This window comes from Heterodontus francisci, unplaced genomic scaffold, assembly GCF_036365525.1.
Source record: "Heterodontus francisci isolate sHetFra1 unplaced genomic scaffold, sHetFra1.hap1 HAP1_SCAFFOLD_61, whole genome shotgun sequence".
Taxonomy (NCBI): domain Eukaryota; kingdom Metazoa; phylum Chordata; class Chondrichthyes; order Heterodontiformes; family Heterodontidae; genus Heterodontus; species Heterodontus francisci.
This window is the reverse complement of record NW_027141441.1, coordinates 2908550-2924294: the sequence shown is the minus strand read 5'-3', so window position 1 is coordinate 2924294 and position 15745 is coordinate 2908550. Positions and strand designations below refer to the sequence as shown.

At 43.1% G+C, this 15745-nt stretch overlaps 1 non-coding gene across 1 annotated transcript; it reads left to right on the top strand.

Annotated features, from left to right (window-relative positions):
• Window positions 1-8030: 8030 nt before the first annotated feature.
• Window positions 8031-8103, top strand: trnaf-gaa (transfer RNA phenylalanine (anticodon GAA)). Its single transcript has one exon. It is a non-coding gene; the product is annotated as a tRNA-Phe (tRNA).
• The last annotated feature ends 7642 nt before the right edge of the window (window positions 8104-15745 follow it).

Sequence of the window (15745 nt, the reverse complement as noted above, 5' to 3'; positions counted from 1 at the left end):
GATTGCTGCACCTGCACAAGAGCTTTTAGTGTCTCAGGAACAAGGACACCCAGGTCCCTTTGGACATCGACACTTCACAACCTCTCACCATTTAAGAAATACTCTGTCTTTCTGTTTATTCTACCAAAGTGAATAACTTCACACTTATTCACATTATATTCCATGTTCTTGCCCATTCACTTAGCCTCTCCAGGTCCCCTGGAAGCCTCTCTGCATCCTCCTCACAACTCACACTTCACCGAGCTTTGTGTCATCTGCAAACTTGGAAATATTACATTTAATCCCCACATCCAAATCATTTATATAGGTTGTTAACAGCTGTGGCTCCAACACTGATCCTTGCAGTACCCCAATAGCAACAGCCTGCCATCCCGAGCAGGACCCGTTATTCCTGCTCTCTGTTTTCGGTCTGTTAACCAATTCTCAATCCATATCAGTATATTATCCCCAAGCCTATGTGCTCTAATTTTGTTTACTCACCTCCTGTGTGGGACCTTACCAAAGGAAAATACAAATACCACACATCCACTGGTTCTCCTTTATCTGTTCTATAGGTAACATCCTCAAAAATCTCAACAGGTTTTTCAAACCTGTTTTCCTTTTCATAAATCTATGTTGACTCTGCCCAATCATGTCATCATTTTCGAACTGTCTAGTTATCACATCCTTTATAATTGGCATATTCTTCTCCATGCTGCTATTGTACACTTTCAATTACTCAGATATAGGTGTTCACCTGCACATCAGAGCTGACGACAAGCTGTTCAACTTGGCAAGACTGTGCGCCAGGACCAAAGTGGGTAAATTCCTAGTCTGTGAGTTGCTATTTGCTGATGATGCTGTGCTGACATCCCATAATGAAGTTCAGTCACAGCAGCTTGTAGATCGGTACTCCCTGGCCTGCAAAGAGTTTGGACTGACAATCAGCATCAGGAAGATGAAAGTTACAGGCCAGGACCTAGAGACTCCACTTTCCATCAACATCTACAACCTCACTTTGGAGGTTGTCAACAGCTTCACATACCTTCAATCAACAATCACCAGCAATCTGGCCCTTGATGCTGAAATCAGCACCAGGATTGCCAATGCTGCAGCTGTCATGTCAAAGTTGAGAAGACAAGTGTGAAGCGACAGCAAACTGACCGAAAATACAAAGCTCCACGTGTACCAGGCTTGTGTTCTCAGCACCCTCCTTTATAGTAGAGAAGCATCAACAACTTATACAAGCCAAAAAAAGCGGCTGAACAGCTTCCACCTCCACTGCCTCAGATGGATACTGGGCATCTCCTGGCAGGACAGAGTGCCGAATGCGGAAGTACACCAGCGTGCAGGGATCCGCAGCATGTTTGCCCTCTTGAGTCAGCGGTGACTCTGTTGACTGGGCCAAATGGATGACGGTCACATTGCCAAAAACATGCTCTATGGTGAGCTTGCTATCAGCATGAGATCAACAGGTCAGGGAAAAAAATCAAGTCCTTTGGAGAGGTTTGAGTTAATTCAGGAGAGTGGGCATGGATTTATCAATGGGAGTTCATGCTTGACGAATCTAACTGCATTTGTTGATAAACTATCTGAGAATACTGATGAAGGGAATGCAGTGGATGTTGTTTATATGGATATTACGAAAGCATTTTATAAAGTACCACATAAAAGGGTGGTTAACAAAATTGGGGTTCATGGATTAGGAGGGTCATTGTCCATTTGGATAGTAAATTGTTTTAAAGACTGAAAACAGCGAGTCATATTAAATGGTTATTGGTCAGACCGGGGGATAGTCGACAGTGGTGTTCCCCAAGGGTCAGTCCCAGAACCACTGCTTTTTTTGCTGAAGGTAAGTGACTTGGATCTTGGAATACAGAGTAGAATCTCAAAATATGCCGATGACACCAAACTTGGAGGAGTGGCAAACAGTGAGGATGATATGAACTGCCTGCAACAGGACAGTGATAGGCTAGCAGAATGGGCAGACAGGTTGCAGATGGAATTTAATAGTTACAATTGTGAGGTGATGTATTTTGGCATAAGGAATAGGGAGAGGCAATATATACTTGATGGCACAGTTATAAAGAGTGTGCTGGAATAGAGGGACTTGTGGTTCATGTGCACCGATCTTTGAAGGTGGCAAGACATATTGCGAGAGTGGTTAGCAAAGCATATGGGATCTTGGGCTTTATAAATAGAGGCATTGAGTACAAAAGCAGGGTTGTTATGCTGAATCATTATAAAACTCTGGTTAGGCCCCAATTGGAGTGTTGCTTCTAGTTCTGCTCAGCAGACATCAGAAAGAATGTGAGGGTCCTTGAGAGGATGCAGAGGCGATTTACCAGAATGGATCCAGGGATGGGAGATTTTAGTTACAAGGTTAGGTTGGAAAAGCTAGGATTATCCCCTGCGTTGGAGTTGCATCCATCCAATAAGAGACCGAGTAGAAGTGACAGTTCTGTCAGTCGAATATGAGACTTTTAATGGCAGGGTTGTGAGTTTGAGTGCCATTCTGTTTTTCCCTTTTGTAAGGCTTCATGAGCAGAGAGTACAGGGAGTGTTTGAAATGGGCAAGTCTCGCTTTGATTCAGGACTCTTACCTCTCAGCAGCATCTCACTATGAAAGATTGTATTTGATCTCATTTCATTCTCAGCTCGGGGTCTGTGCGGCTCAGTGGCACTTCTGGCTGTCTCCCGCTTCACAATCCATCAGTACTGAGAAAGCAATGGGGAATATTACTCACATGTTGTGTTCTTTAATTTTTTGGAAAACTTCAATGTATGCATTTTCTTTCAAAACAAGGACACCAAGCCGCTGTTAATGTAGGGCTGAAATAGCTCAGTTGGGAGAGTGTTAGACCGGAGATCTAAAGGTCCCGGGTTCCAGCAATTTTGCTTCCTTATGCGTCCCTTGCCTTGGTTCTGATTTTCCAGTTGCACAATTTCCTTTGAGATTATTTCCCAAGCACCATTGGATTGAATTCGAGAAACAACACAGAGTCATTTACAACACAGAAGGTGGTCATTTGGCCTATCACGTCCATGCTGGCTCTCCCCGGAGCAATCTAGTCAGTTCCACTCACCACCTCGATCCCTTTCCTCCTGCAAGTTTCTTTCCTTCAAGTATCCATCCAATTTCCTTTTCAAATCATTGATTGTCTCTGCTTCCACCACACTCGTGGGCCAAGACATTACCACACACAACATAAAAAATTCCACCTCATCAAGGATGGGAAATACTTACATGTTCTACATTTGCTTATTCTCTATTTCTATGAGAATAGACTGGCAGTCAACATGAAAAGAAACCCAAAAATCTTCGTGCAGCATGTAGATGATAAGTGGGTAGCAAGAGGTTGAGTCGGGCCTATTAGGGACAAAAAGGATAATATAAGCTTAGAGGTGCAGGGCAATGTTAATCTACTTAATGAGTACTTTGCATCAGTGATCACTGAGGAAGTGGAATTTGACAAAATATCAGTTGAAGTGAAGAAAGTAGAGGCAATGGAGAGAGTACAAATTAGGAATGGAGGTACTAAAAAGGCTGGCTGTGCTTAGGGAAGATAACTCACCTGGTCCGGATGGCTCACATCCCAGGTTGCGAAAGGAAATGCGGATGCAGATAACGGAAGGGCTTGCGATAATCTTCCAATCTTCCCTGGATACGGGGGAGGTGCCAGAGGATTAAACAGTGGCAAATGAGACACCCTTATTCAAGAAAGGATGTAAGGACAGTCCGGGTAACTACAGGCTAGTTAGATTAACAGCAGCGGTGGGTAAGGTTTTAGAAAGAATAATCAGGGTAAAAAATCAACAGTCACTTGGAGAGGTTCGAGTTAATTAAGGAGAGTGAGCATGGATTTATAAATGGGAGTTCATGCTTGACTAATCTAACTGCATTTTTTGATGAACTAACAGAGCAGCTTGATGAAGGGAATGCAGTGGATGTTGTTTGTATGGAATTTAAGGAAGCGTTTGACAAGGTACCACATAAAAGGGCGGTTAACAAAATTGAGGTTCGTGGTATAGGAGGGTCAGTGTCCAATTGGATAGAAAATTGGTTTAAGGACAGAAAACAGCGAGTCTTATTAAATGGTTCTTTGTCAGACTGGAGGATAGTCGACAGTGGTGTTCCCCAAGGGTCAGTGCTAGAACCACTGCTTTTTTTGCTCAAGGTAAGTGACTTGGATCTTGGAATACAGAGTAGAATCTCAAAATATGCCGATGACACAAAACCTGGAGGAGCGGCAAACAGTGAAGATGATATGAACTGCCTGCAACAGGACAGTGATAGACTAGCAGAATGGGCAGACAGGTGGCAGATGGAATTTAATAGTGACAAGTGTGAGGTGATGTATTTTGGCATAAGGAATAGGGAGAGGCAATATATACTTAATGGCACAGTTCTAAAGAGTGTTCTGGAATAGAGGGACTTGGGGTTCATGAGCATAAATCTTTGAAGGAGGCAAGTCATATTGCGAGAGTGGTTCGCAAAGCATATGGGATCTTGGGCTTCATAAATAGAGGCATTGAGTACAAAAGCAGGGAAGTTATGCTGAACCATTATAAAACTCTGGTTAGGCCCCAATTGGAGTGTGGCTTCCAGTTCTGCTCAGCAGACTTTAGAAAGAATGTGAGGGTCCTTGAGAGGACGCAGAGGCGATTTACCAGAATGGATCCAGGGATGGGGGATTTTAGTTACAAGGTTAGGTTGGAAAAGCTAGGATTATTCTGCCTTTCTCAAAGGAGATTGAGTGGAGAATTGATAGAGGTGTATAACACCTCTAGAGAACAGGCCATCCTGGACTGGGTATTGTGTAATGAGAAAGGATTAGTTAACAATCTTGTTGTGTGGGGTCCCTTGGGGAAGTGCACCCATAATATGATAAAATTCTTCATTAAGATGGAGAGTGAGAGAGTTGATTCCGAGACTCGGGTCCTGAATCTAAACAAAGAAAACGATGAAGGTATGAGGCGGGAGTTGGCTATGATAGATTGGGGAACGTTACTTAAAGGGTTGACAGTGGACAGGCAATGGCTCGCATTTAAAGAGCGCATGGATGAATTACAACAATTGTTCATTCCTGTCTGTGCAAAAGTAAAACAGGAAGGGTGGCTCAACTGTGGCTTACAAAAGAAATTAAGGAAAGTATTAGATCCAAGGAGGAGAAATATAAAATGGCCAGAACAAGCAGCAAACCTGAAGATTGTGAGCAGTTTGGAATTTAGCAGAGGAGGACAAAAGTATTGATTAAGAAGGGGGAAATAGAGTATGAGAGTAAGCTAGCAGAGAACATAAAAACTGACTGTAAAAGCTTCTATAGATATGTGTAGAGAAAAAGATTAGTGAAGACAAATGTGGGCCCCTTACAGTCAGAAACGGGGGAATTTATAATGGGGAACAAAGAAATGGCAGACCAATTAAATACATACTTTGGATCTGTCTTCACAAAGGAGGATACAAATTATCTCCCAGAAATGTTGGGGAACATAGGGCCGAGTGAGAAGGAGGAACTGTGTGAAATCAGTATTAGTAGGGAATGTTTGGGAAATTGATGGGATTGAAGGCCGATAAATCCCCAGGGCCTGATAATCTACATCCCAGAGTACTTAAGGAAGTGGCCCTTGAAATAGCAGATGCATTTCTGGTCTTTTTTCAAAATTCTATCGACTCTGGAAAAGTTCCAATGGATTGGACGGTAGTTAATGTAACTCCACTATTTAAAAAAAGAGGCAGAAAGAAAACAGCGATTTATATACCGGTTAGTGAGGCCTGGACAACGTATGCCAGCCAAGAGCGACGTCTCAATTCATTCCATCTTCGCTGCCTTCGGAGAATACTTGGCATCAGGTGGCAGGACTATATCTCCAACACTGAAGTCCTTGAATCGGCCAACACCCCCAGCTTATACACACTACTAAGTCAGCGGCGCTTGAGATGGCTTGGCCATGTGAGCCGCATGGAAGATGGCAGGATCCCCAAAGACACATTGTACAGCGAGCTCGCCACTGGTATCAGACCCACCAGCCGTCCATGTCTCCGCTATAAAAACGCGACATGAAATCGTGTGACATTGATCACAAGTCGTGGGAGTCAGTTGCCATCATTCGCCAGAGCTGGCGGGCAGCCATAAAGACAGGGCTAAATTGTGGCGAGTCGAAGAGACTTAGTAGTTGGCAGGAAAAAAGACAGAGGCGCAAGGGGAGAGCCAACTGTGCAACAGCCCCGACAAACAAATTTCTCTGCAGCACCTGTGGAAGAGCCTGCCACTCCAGAATTGGCCTTTATAGCCACTCCAGGCGCTGCTTCACAAACCACTGACCACCTCCAGGCGCGTATCCATTGTCTCTCGAGATAAGGGGGCCCAAAAGAAGCCTGACATCAGTCGTGGGGAAAATGCTGGAGTCCATTATAAAAGATGTAATAGCAGAGTGAAATAATAACTCGTCTCCACTCCTAGTATTTCTAAATCCCACACATTCACTAGAATGTGAACAATTATTTCCTGTTGTGTCTCTCTCAGATTTGTAAACTTCACTGAATTGGAGTGAGGTGACATCTACTGGCGGGAAGCAAGAACTGCAATCAAGCAGCAGAAACTCCACAGTCTGTCAGGATTCAAGAAACATTGCAATGTGAGGAGACAGCGAAGTGGTTTGATTGGGGAGATGGAGACATGATTCCACTTGTGGTGGTGTCTGAAGCAAAGGCCAGAAATACAAAATTGTCATTAATAAAAGAAATGAGGAATTCATGAAAAATGTAGTAACGTTGTGAATGGTTAGAATGTGGATAGAATAGGAAGTGAGATTGGATGGACAGAAGCAGTCTGAAAGGATGGCTGAAACAAAAGGTGAGTGCCGTGAAACGTTAACTGTGTTTCTCACAGCACAGATGCTGCCAGAGCTGCTGAACATTTCCAGCACTTTCTGTTTTTATTTCAGCATTTGCAGGATGTTGCTTTGATCTGAAAGAAAATGGATGATTGGCTGGGGGGTTCCAGTGAAATTCCACAGCAGCTAATAAAGCCTGACTTGTCAGTGGCTCGTTGGTCGAGGGGTATGATTCTTGCTTAGGGAGTATGGTTAATTAACATGCGAAAGATCCCAGGTTCAAATCCAGGATGAGCTCTGGTTTGCTGGCATTTTTAGATTAAGGTTATCTATTGGTTTCAGCCTTGCAGAAGGTGGAATTGACTTCCACACGGAGCTGGCTTGAGGACCAGACAACTGGATTCAAAGAGCTTGTCGACAAAATTGCAATTAACTGAATGCACAGATAGCCAAGTGGGAATATAAAGTTGTTGCTGTAATTGTGACCTGACTCCAAAAACAACAAGACTGGGTTCTGGACTGGAATGGAATGGAATTCTTCAGTGTTTCTGTTGTTTGGCTTGCATTGACTCATCGATTTTCTTGTTTTTCACTTTGTCGATGCCTTTGAATAATTGTGGATCCTTCTTCAGAGTGTCTTCTTTCACCAGGTAGTTCTGACCTCTGATGATGTTGATCGTAATCAGCTTCAATTCGCTGATAGTTCTGGAACTGTGCAGATTTCCTTTGCTTGAGTCTACAACATGGAACTCAGTCTGACATGTGGAGCCATGGGAGGATTTAAATGCCATCCCTGTGTTGGAGTTGCATCCATCCAATAAGAGACCGAGTAGAAGTGACAGTTCTGTCAGTCGAATATGAGACTTTTAATGGCAGGGTTGCGAGTTTGAGTGCCATTCTGTTTTTCCCTTTTTTAAGGCTTCATGAGCAGAGAGTACAGGGAGTGTTTGAAATGAGCAAGTCTCGCTTTGATTCAGGACTCTTACCTCTCAGCAGCATCTCACTATGAAAGATTGAATTTGATCTCATTTCATTCTCAGCTCGGGGTCTGTAGGGCTCAGTGGCACTTCTGGCTGTCTCCCGCTTCACAATCCATCAGTACTGAGAAAGCAATGGGGAATATTACTCACATGTTGTGTTCTTTAATTTTTTTGAAAACTTGAATGTATGTATTTTCTTCCAAAACAAGGACACCAAGCCACTGTTAATGTAGGGCTGAAATAGCTCAGCTGGGGGAGCGTTAGACTGAAGATCTAAAGGTCCCTGGTTCAATCCCGGGTTTCAGCAATTTCGCTTCCTTATGCGTCCATTACCTTGGTTCTGATTTTCCGGTTGCACAATTTACTTTGAAATTATTTACCAAGCACCAGTGGATTGAATTTGAGAAACAACACAGAGTCATTTACAGCACAGAAGGTGGTCATTTGGCCTTTCACATCCATGCTGGCTCTCCCCGGAGCAATCTAGTCAGTTCCACTCACCACCTCGATCCCTTTCCTCCTGCAAGTTTCTTTCCTTCAAGTATCCATCTAATTTCCTTTTCAAATCATTGATTGTCTCTGCTTCCACCACACTCGTGGGCCAAGACATTATCAACCACAACATAAAAAATTCCACCTCATCAAGGATGGGAAATACTTACATCTTCTATATTTGCTTATTCTCTATTTCTATGAGAATAGACTGACAGTCAACATGAAAGGAAACCCAAAAATCTTCGAGCAGCATGTAAATGATAAGAGGGTAGTAAGAGGTTGAGTCGGGCCTATTAGGGACAAAAAGAATAATATAAGCTTAGAGGTGCAGGGCACTGTTAATCTACTTAATGAGTACTTTGTATCAGTGATCACTAAGGAAGTGGAATTTGACAAAATATCAGTCGAAGTGAAGAGAGCAGAGTCAATGGAGAGGGTACAAATTGAGAGAGGGAGGTACTAAAAAGGCTGGCTGTGCTTAGGGTAGATAAATCACCTGATCTGGACGGCTGGCATCCCAGGTTGCGAAAGGAAATGCGGATGCAGATAATGGAAGAGTTTGCCATAATCTTCCAATCTTCCCTGGATACGGGGGAGGTGCCAGAGGATTAAGCAGTGGCAAATACGACGCCCTTATTCAAGAAAGGGTGTAAGGACAGTCCGGCTAACTACAGGCTAGTTAGATTAACAGCAGCGGTGGGTAAGGTTTTAGAAAGAATAATCAGGGTAAAAAATCAACAGTCACTTGGATAGGTTCGAGTTAATTGAGTAGAGTGAGCATGGATTTATAAATGGGAGTTCATGCTTGACTAATCTAACTGCTTTTTTTGATGAACTAACAGAGCAGGTTGATGAAGGGATTGCAGTGGATGTTGTTTATATGGATTTTAAGGAAGCGTTTGACAAGGTACCACATAAAAATGGGGTTTACAAAAATGAGGTTCGTGGTATAGGAGGGTCAGTGTCCAATTGGATAGAAAATTGGTTGAAGGACAGAAAACAGCGAGTCTTATGAAATGATTCTTTGTCAGACTGGAGGATAGTCGACAGTGGTGTTCCCCAAGGGTCAGTGCTAGAACCACTGCTTTTTTTGCTAAAGATAAATGACTTGGATCTTGGAATATTGAGTAGAATCTCAAAATATCCCGATGACAACAAACTTGGAGGAGTGGCAAACAGTGAGGATGATATGAACTGCCTGCAACAGGACAATGATAGGCTAGCAGAATGGGCAGACAGGTGGCAGATGGAATTTAATAGTGACAAGTGTGAGGTGATGTATTTTGGCATAAGGAATAGGGAGAGGCAATATTTACTTAATGGCACAGTTCTAAAGAGTGTGCTGGAATAGAGGGACTTGGGGTTCATGTGCATCAATCTTTGAAGGTGGCAAGACATATGGCGAGAGTGGTTAGCAAAGCATATGGGATCTTGGGCTTTATAGATAGAGGCATTGAGTACAAAGCAGGGAAGTTATGCTGAACCATTATAAAGCTCTGGTTAGGCCCCAGTTGGAGTGTTGCTTCCAGTTTTGCTTACCACACTTAAGAAAGAATGTGAGCGTCCTTGAGAGGATGCAGAGGAAATTCACCAGAATGGATCCAGGGATGGAGGATTTTAGTTACAAGGTTAGGTTGGAAAAGCTAGGGCTGTTCTGCCTGTGTCAAAGGAGAGTGAGGGGAGAATTGATGGATGTGGTTTCGGCTGTGACAGTTTTAATTAAGTTGGCAAGGAAACATTGTTCCCGTTAACTATTGGTACAAGGACTTGGGGACACAGATTAAAGGTTTTGGACAGGAGGTACAGGGGGAATGTGCGCAATAACTTTTTTACACTGATTGGTGATGATCTGTAACTCGCTGCCCACGAGGGCGTTGGAAATGGAGACAATCGAGGATTACAAAAGGAATTTTAATGGGCACTTGAAGGAAATAATTTTACAGGGCTATGGGGATCGAGCAGACAAGTAATAACTCGTCTCCACTCCTGGTATTTCTAAATCCCACACATTCACTATCATGGGAACAATTATTTCCTGTTGTGTCTCTCTCAGATTTGTAAACTTCACTGCATTGGAGTGAAGTGACATCTACTGGCAAGAAACAAGAACTGCCGTGATGAGATCAGCCATGATTGTATTGAATGGCAGAGCAGGCTCGAGTGGCTGACTTGCCGACTCCAGCTCCTCGTTCTTATGTTCATCGAATCATACAGCACAGGAGGCCATTCGGCCCCATTGTGCCTCTGCTGACTCTCTAACAAAAAGATGCAATTAGTCCAACCCCCTGCCTATTTCCCCATAATCCTGGAGAATTTCACTTTGAAATATTTGTCCAATTCCTTTATGAAAGTTATAATTGAATCTGTTTCCACCACCCTGTCAGACAATTCATTCCAAATCCGAATCAGTTACTGGGTAAAAAGATCTCTCCTCACCTCCCCTTGACATTTTTTGCCGATTATTTTAAATCTGTGTCCTCTGGTTACTGACCCCCAGGACAGTGGAAACAGTTTCTCCCTCTCGACCCTATGAAAATCCTTCATGATTCTGAGCACCTCTATTAAATCTTCCCTTAACTTTCTCTACTCTGAGGAGAACAATCCCAGCTTCACCAGCCTGTCCAGAGAACTGACACCCCTCATCTCTGGTATCATTCTAGTAAATCTCCTCTGAACTGTCTCAGAAGCTTTGATGTCCTTTCTAAAGCCTGGTGCCCAGAACTGGACACATTACTCGAGCTGAGATCGAGCCAAAGACGCCCACATCCCACGAACGAATAATAAAACACTCCCTAACCAGTCCCCAATTCTTAAGCATTTTTCGACGCTCCCTGCCCAGTCCCCAAATCTTATTCATTTAGAAACGCTCCCTGCCCAGTCTCCAACTCGTATTCAATTTTACAAACTCCCTGCACAGTCCCCAGTTCTTATCCATTTACAGACGCTTCCTGACCAGTCCCCAATTCTTATCCATTTACAGACGCTCCCTGACCAGTACCCAAATTTTATTCATTTAGAGACACTCCCTGCCCAGTCCCTAATTCTTACCCATCTACAGACGCTCCCTGACCAGTACCCAAATCTTATTCATTTAGAGACGCTCCCTGACCAGTACCCAAATTTTATTCATTTAGAGACGCTCCCTGCCCAGTCCCCAATTCTTATCCATTTACAGACGCTCCCTGACCAGTACCCAAATTTTATTCATTTAGAGATGCTCCCTGCCCAGTCCCCAATTCTTATCCATTTCTCGACGCCGTTTCGGGAAGCCTCACCGGGAAAAGCTTCACCACCGCCATCCGCAGAGATACAGATGGGATTGTTCCATGTTATTGTGGCCCTGAGGCCCTGCTCCAGCTGTGTGAGCCAACAAAGTCTTCTCGCACTTTGTGAATATTCCGCTCCAACTCCGAACCCGCAGCTCCAGCTGCTGACAGAGCTGTCTCTACTGCGCCTGCGCGCCCCGCTCCTGTCACAGATCGGGCGGATTCTAGGCCGCTGAGCATTCTGGGTACCACACCTGTCATTAATGCTATTCTTTCAGCTGAAAGGTTTTATTACGTACATTTCATGACCTGGAATCGTCGTGAGTGTTTTCTTTTGCACCTGTCAATGCCTGGGAGGATAGAGTCAGCTTCACTTTGTTGCCATGAGTTTCTGGTGTGAGAAAGTGATGTTTAACTCAGTATATTTCAGTTTTTGGTCTGTGACTGTGGGTATTATTCAGTACCTGTTTGTTTCTGCTATTGCTCTGTGAGTTTCACCACATATCTTTCAACAACTTGTATGTGAGCATCAGCTTTTGTCGAGATCTATCAGTTTCTGAGAAGTGAGAAAGGGTTTGATTCTATCCCTATCAGTTTCTGTTACATGCATGTGTCTTGAATCTGCACCTCCTCTGAGTGTGTCTTCGTCTCTGTACTTGGAGGTGAGTATGTGTTTTGCTTTGTATCTCTCAGTCTTTGAAGTGTGAGCCTGGGTTTGTACCTAATTTCCTTTGTACCTTGCAGTTGGGATATGAAAGAAAGAATTTTACACGTTACCTGCCAACTGCTGCGACGTGACTGTGGGTTTCACACTGTATCTGTCAATTTCTTGTCTGGTAATGCGAAGTTTACAGTGTACCTGTCAGTTTCTAGTCCAGGACTGATTGGTTTTACTCTGTCCCTAGCATTCGCTGGTATGTTAGTGTGGGGTTTACATTGTACCTGTCAGTTTCTTGTATGTGAGTGTTGATTTCACTCTGAAAAGAATCATAGATCATAGAATAGTTACAGAACAAAAGGAAGCCATTCAGCTCATTGTGCTTGTGCTGCTTCTCTGCACGAGCAACTCAGCTCATGCCACAGACTCATGTATTCCATGAAAACATGCAATTTTTTTCACTTCAGATAATTATTTTACACCATTTTGAAAACCATGGTTGAATCAGCCTCCATCACACTCTCAAACAGTGCATATCAGATCTTAACCACTCGCTGTGCAAAAGAAGTTTTTCCTCATGTTGCCTTTGGTTCTTTTGCCATTCACCTTAAATTGGTGTCCTCTGGTTACAGAGTCGTGAATAATATTCCCCATTGCTTTCTCAGCACTGATGGATTGTGAAGCAGGAGACAGCCAGAAGTCCCACTGAGCCGCACTGACCCCGAGCTGGAAATGAAATGAGATTAAGTCCAATCTTTCACAGCGAGATGCTGCAGAGAGATGAGTCCTGAATCAAAGTGAGACTTTCTCATACTTTTGCTGAATTTCATTTCAAACACTCCTTGTACTCTCTGCTAATGAAGCCTTAAAAAAGGGAAAAACAAAATGGCACTCAAACTCACCACCCTGAAATTAAAAGTTTAATGTTTGACTGACTGAACTGTCACTTCTACTCGCTCTCTTATTGGATGGATGCAACTGTATTCTTCAATGCAGGGGTGGCATTCAAATCCTCCCATGGGTCCACATGTCAGACTGAGTTCCATGTTGTGGACTCAAGCAAAGGAAATCTGTTCAGTTCCAAAACTATCAGCGAATTGAAGCTCATTACGATCATCATCATCAGAGGTCAGAACTACCTGGTGAAAGAAGACACTCTGAAGAAGGATCCACAATTATTCAAAGGCATCGACAAAGTGAAAAACAAGAAAATCGATGAGTCAATGCAAGCCAAACAACAGAAACACTGAAGAATTCCATTCCATTCCAGTCCAGAACCCAGTCCTGTTGTTTTTGGAGTCAGGTCACAATTACTGCAACAACTTTATATTCCCACTTGGCTATCTGTACATTTAGTTAATCAAGCTCTTTGACTCCAGCTCTCTGGTCCTCAAGCAGGCTCCATATGGAAATCAATTCCGCCTTCTGCAAGGCTGAAACCAATCAATGACCTTAAACTAAAAATGCCAAAGAAGAAGGGCTTGTCCAGGATTTGAACCCAGGATCTCTCACACATTAATTAATCACTCACCCTAAGCAAGAATCAACATGCCACTGATATCAGAACTTCCTTTTAGCTCCTGTGGAATTTCACTGGCAGCCAAAGCCGATCATCCATTTTTTTTTCAGAGCAAAGCAACATCTTGCAAATTCTGAAATAAAAACAGAAAGTGTTGGAAATGTTCAGAAACTCTGGCAGCATCTGTGGAGAGAGAAACAGAGTTAACCTTTCAGGGCGTTTACCTTTTGTTTGAGCCATCCTTTCACACTGCTTCTGTCCACCCAATCTCACTTTCTATTCTGTCTAGATTCCACCCACTCACTACCTAAATATATTTATCATGAATTCCTCATATCTTTTAATAATGACAATTTTATATTTCTGGCCTTTGCTTTGGAATCCACCACAAGTGGAATCATGTCTCCATCAACCCAATCAAACCCATTCACTATTTCCTCACATTGCAATGTTTCTTTCACCCTGACAGACGATGGAATTTCTGCTGCTTGATTGCAGTTCTTGCTTCCTGCCAGTAGATGTCACCTCACTCCAGTACAGTGAAGGTTACAGATCTGAGAGCACACAAGAAGTAATTGTTCACGTGACAGTGAACAGGTCCCTCTATTCCTGCACACTCTTTCGAACTGTGCCATTAAGTATATATTGCCTCTCCCTATTCCTTCTGCTAAAATGCATCACCTCACACTAGTCACTATTAAAATCCATCTGCACCTGTCTGCCCATTCTGCTAGCCTATCACTGTCTTGTTGCAGGTGGTTCATTTCATCCTCACTGTTTGCCACTTCTCCAAGTTTGGTGTTATCGGCATATTTTGAGATTCTACTCTATATTCCAAGATCCAAGTCATTTATCTGTCGCAAGTAAAAAGCAGTGGTTCCAGCAGTGACCCTTGGGGAACAGCACTGTCGACAACCTTCCAGTCTGAGAATGAACCATTTATTACGACTTGCTGTTTTCTGTCCTTAAGCCAATTTTCTATCCAATTGGACACTGACCCTCCTATTCCATGAACCTCAATGTTGTTAATCACCCTTTTATGTGTCGCTTCTTAAAATCCACATAAACAACATCCACTGCATGCCCTTCATAAACCTTCTCTGTTAGTTCATCAAAAAATGCAGTTAGATTAGTCAAGCATGAACTCCCATTTATAAATCCATGCTCACTCTCCTTAAATAACTCGAACCTCTCCAAGTGACTGTTGATCTTTTCCCTGATTGTTCTTTCTAAAACCTTACCCACCACTGCTGTTAATCTAACTGGCCTGTAGTTAGCCGGACTGTGATTACACCCTTTCTTGAATAAGGGTGTCACATTTGCCACTGTTTAATCCTCTGACACCTTCCCCGTATCCAGGGAAGATTGGAAGATTATAGAAAGCCTTTCTGTTATCTGCATCCACATTTCCTTTCGCAATCTGGGATGAAAGCCATACGGACCAGGTAATTTATCTTCCTGAAGCATAACCAGCCTTTTCAGTACCTCCCTCTCTCAATTTGTACCCTCTCCATTGCCTCTACACTCTCCACTTCTACTGATATTTTGTGAAATTCCACTTCCTTAGTGATCATTGATACAAGGTACTCATTAACTAGATTAACATTGCCCTGCAGCTCTAAGTATATATTACCCTCTTGGTCCCTAATGGGGCCCACTTCACCACTTACTACCTGCTTATTATTTAAAGACTGCTCAAAGATTTTTGGGTTCCCTTTCATGTTGACTGCCATTCTCTTCTCGTAGAGATAGAGAATAAGCTAAATATAGAAGATATAAATATTTCCCATCCTTGGGTGAGGTGGAATTTTTTTATGCGTGAGTGGTAATGACCTGACCCACGAGTGTGGTGGAAGTAGAGACAATCAATGATTTGAAATGGAAATTGGATGGATACTTGAAGCAAAGGAACTTGCAGGAGGAAAGGGATCGAGCAGGTGAGTGGAACTCAGTAGCTGGCTCCGATAATTGCTGCAGTCACTTCGATCCCCCTTAATTTTGTACAAGGTGA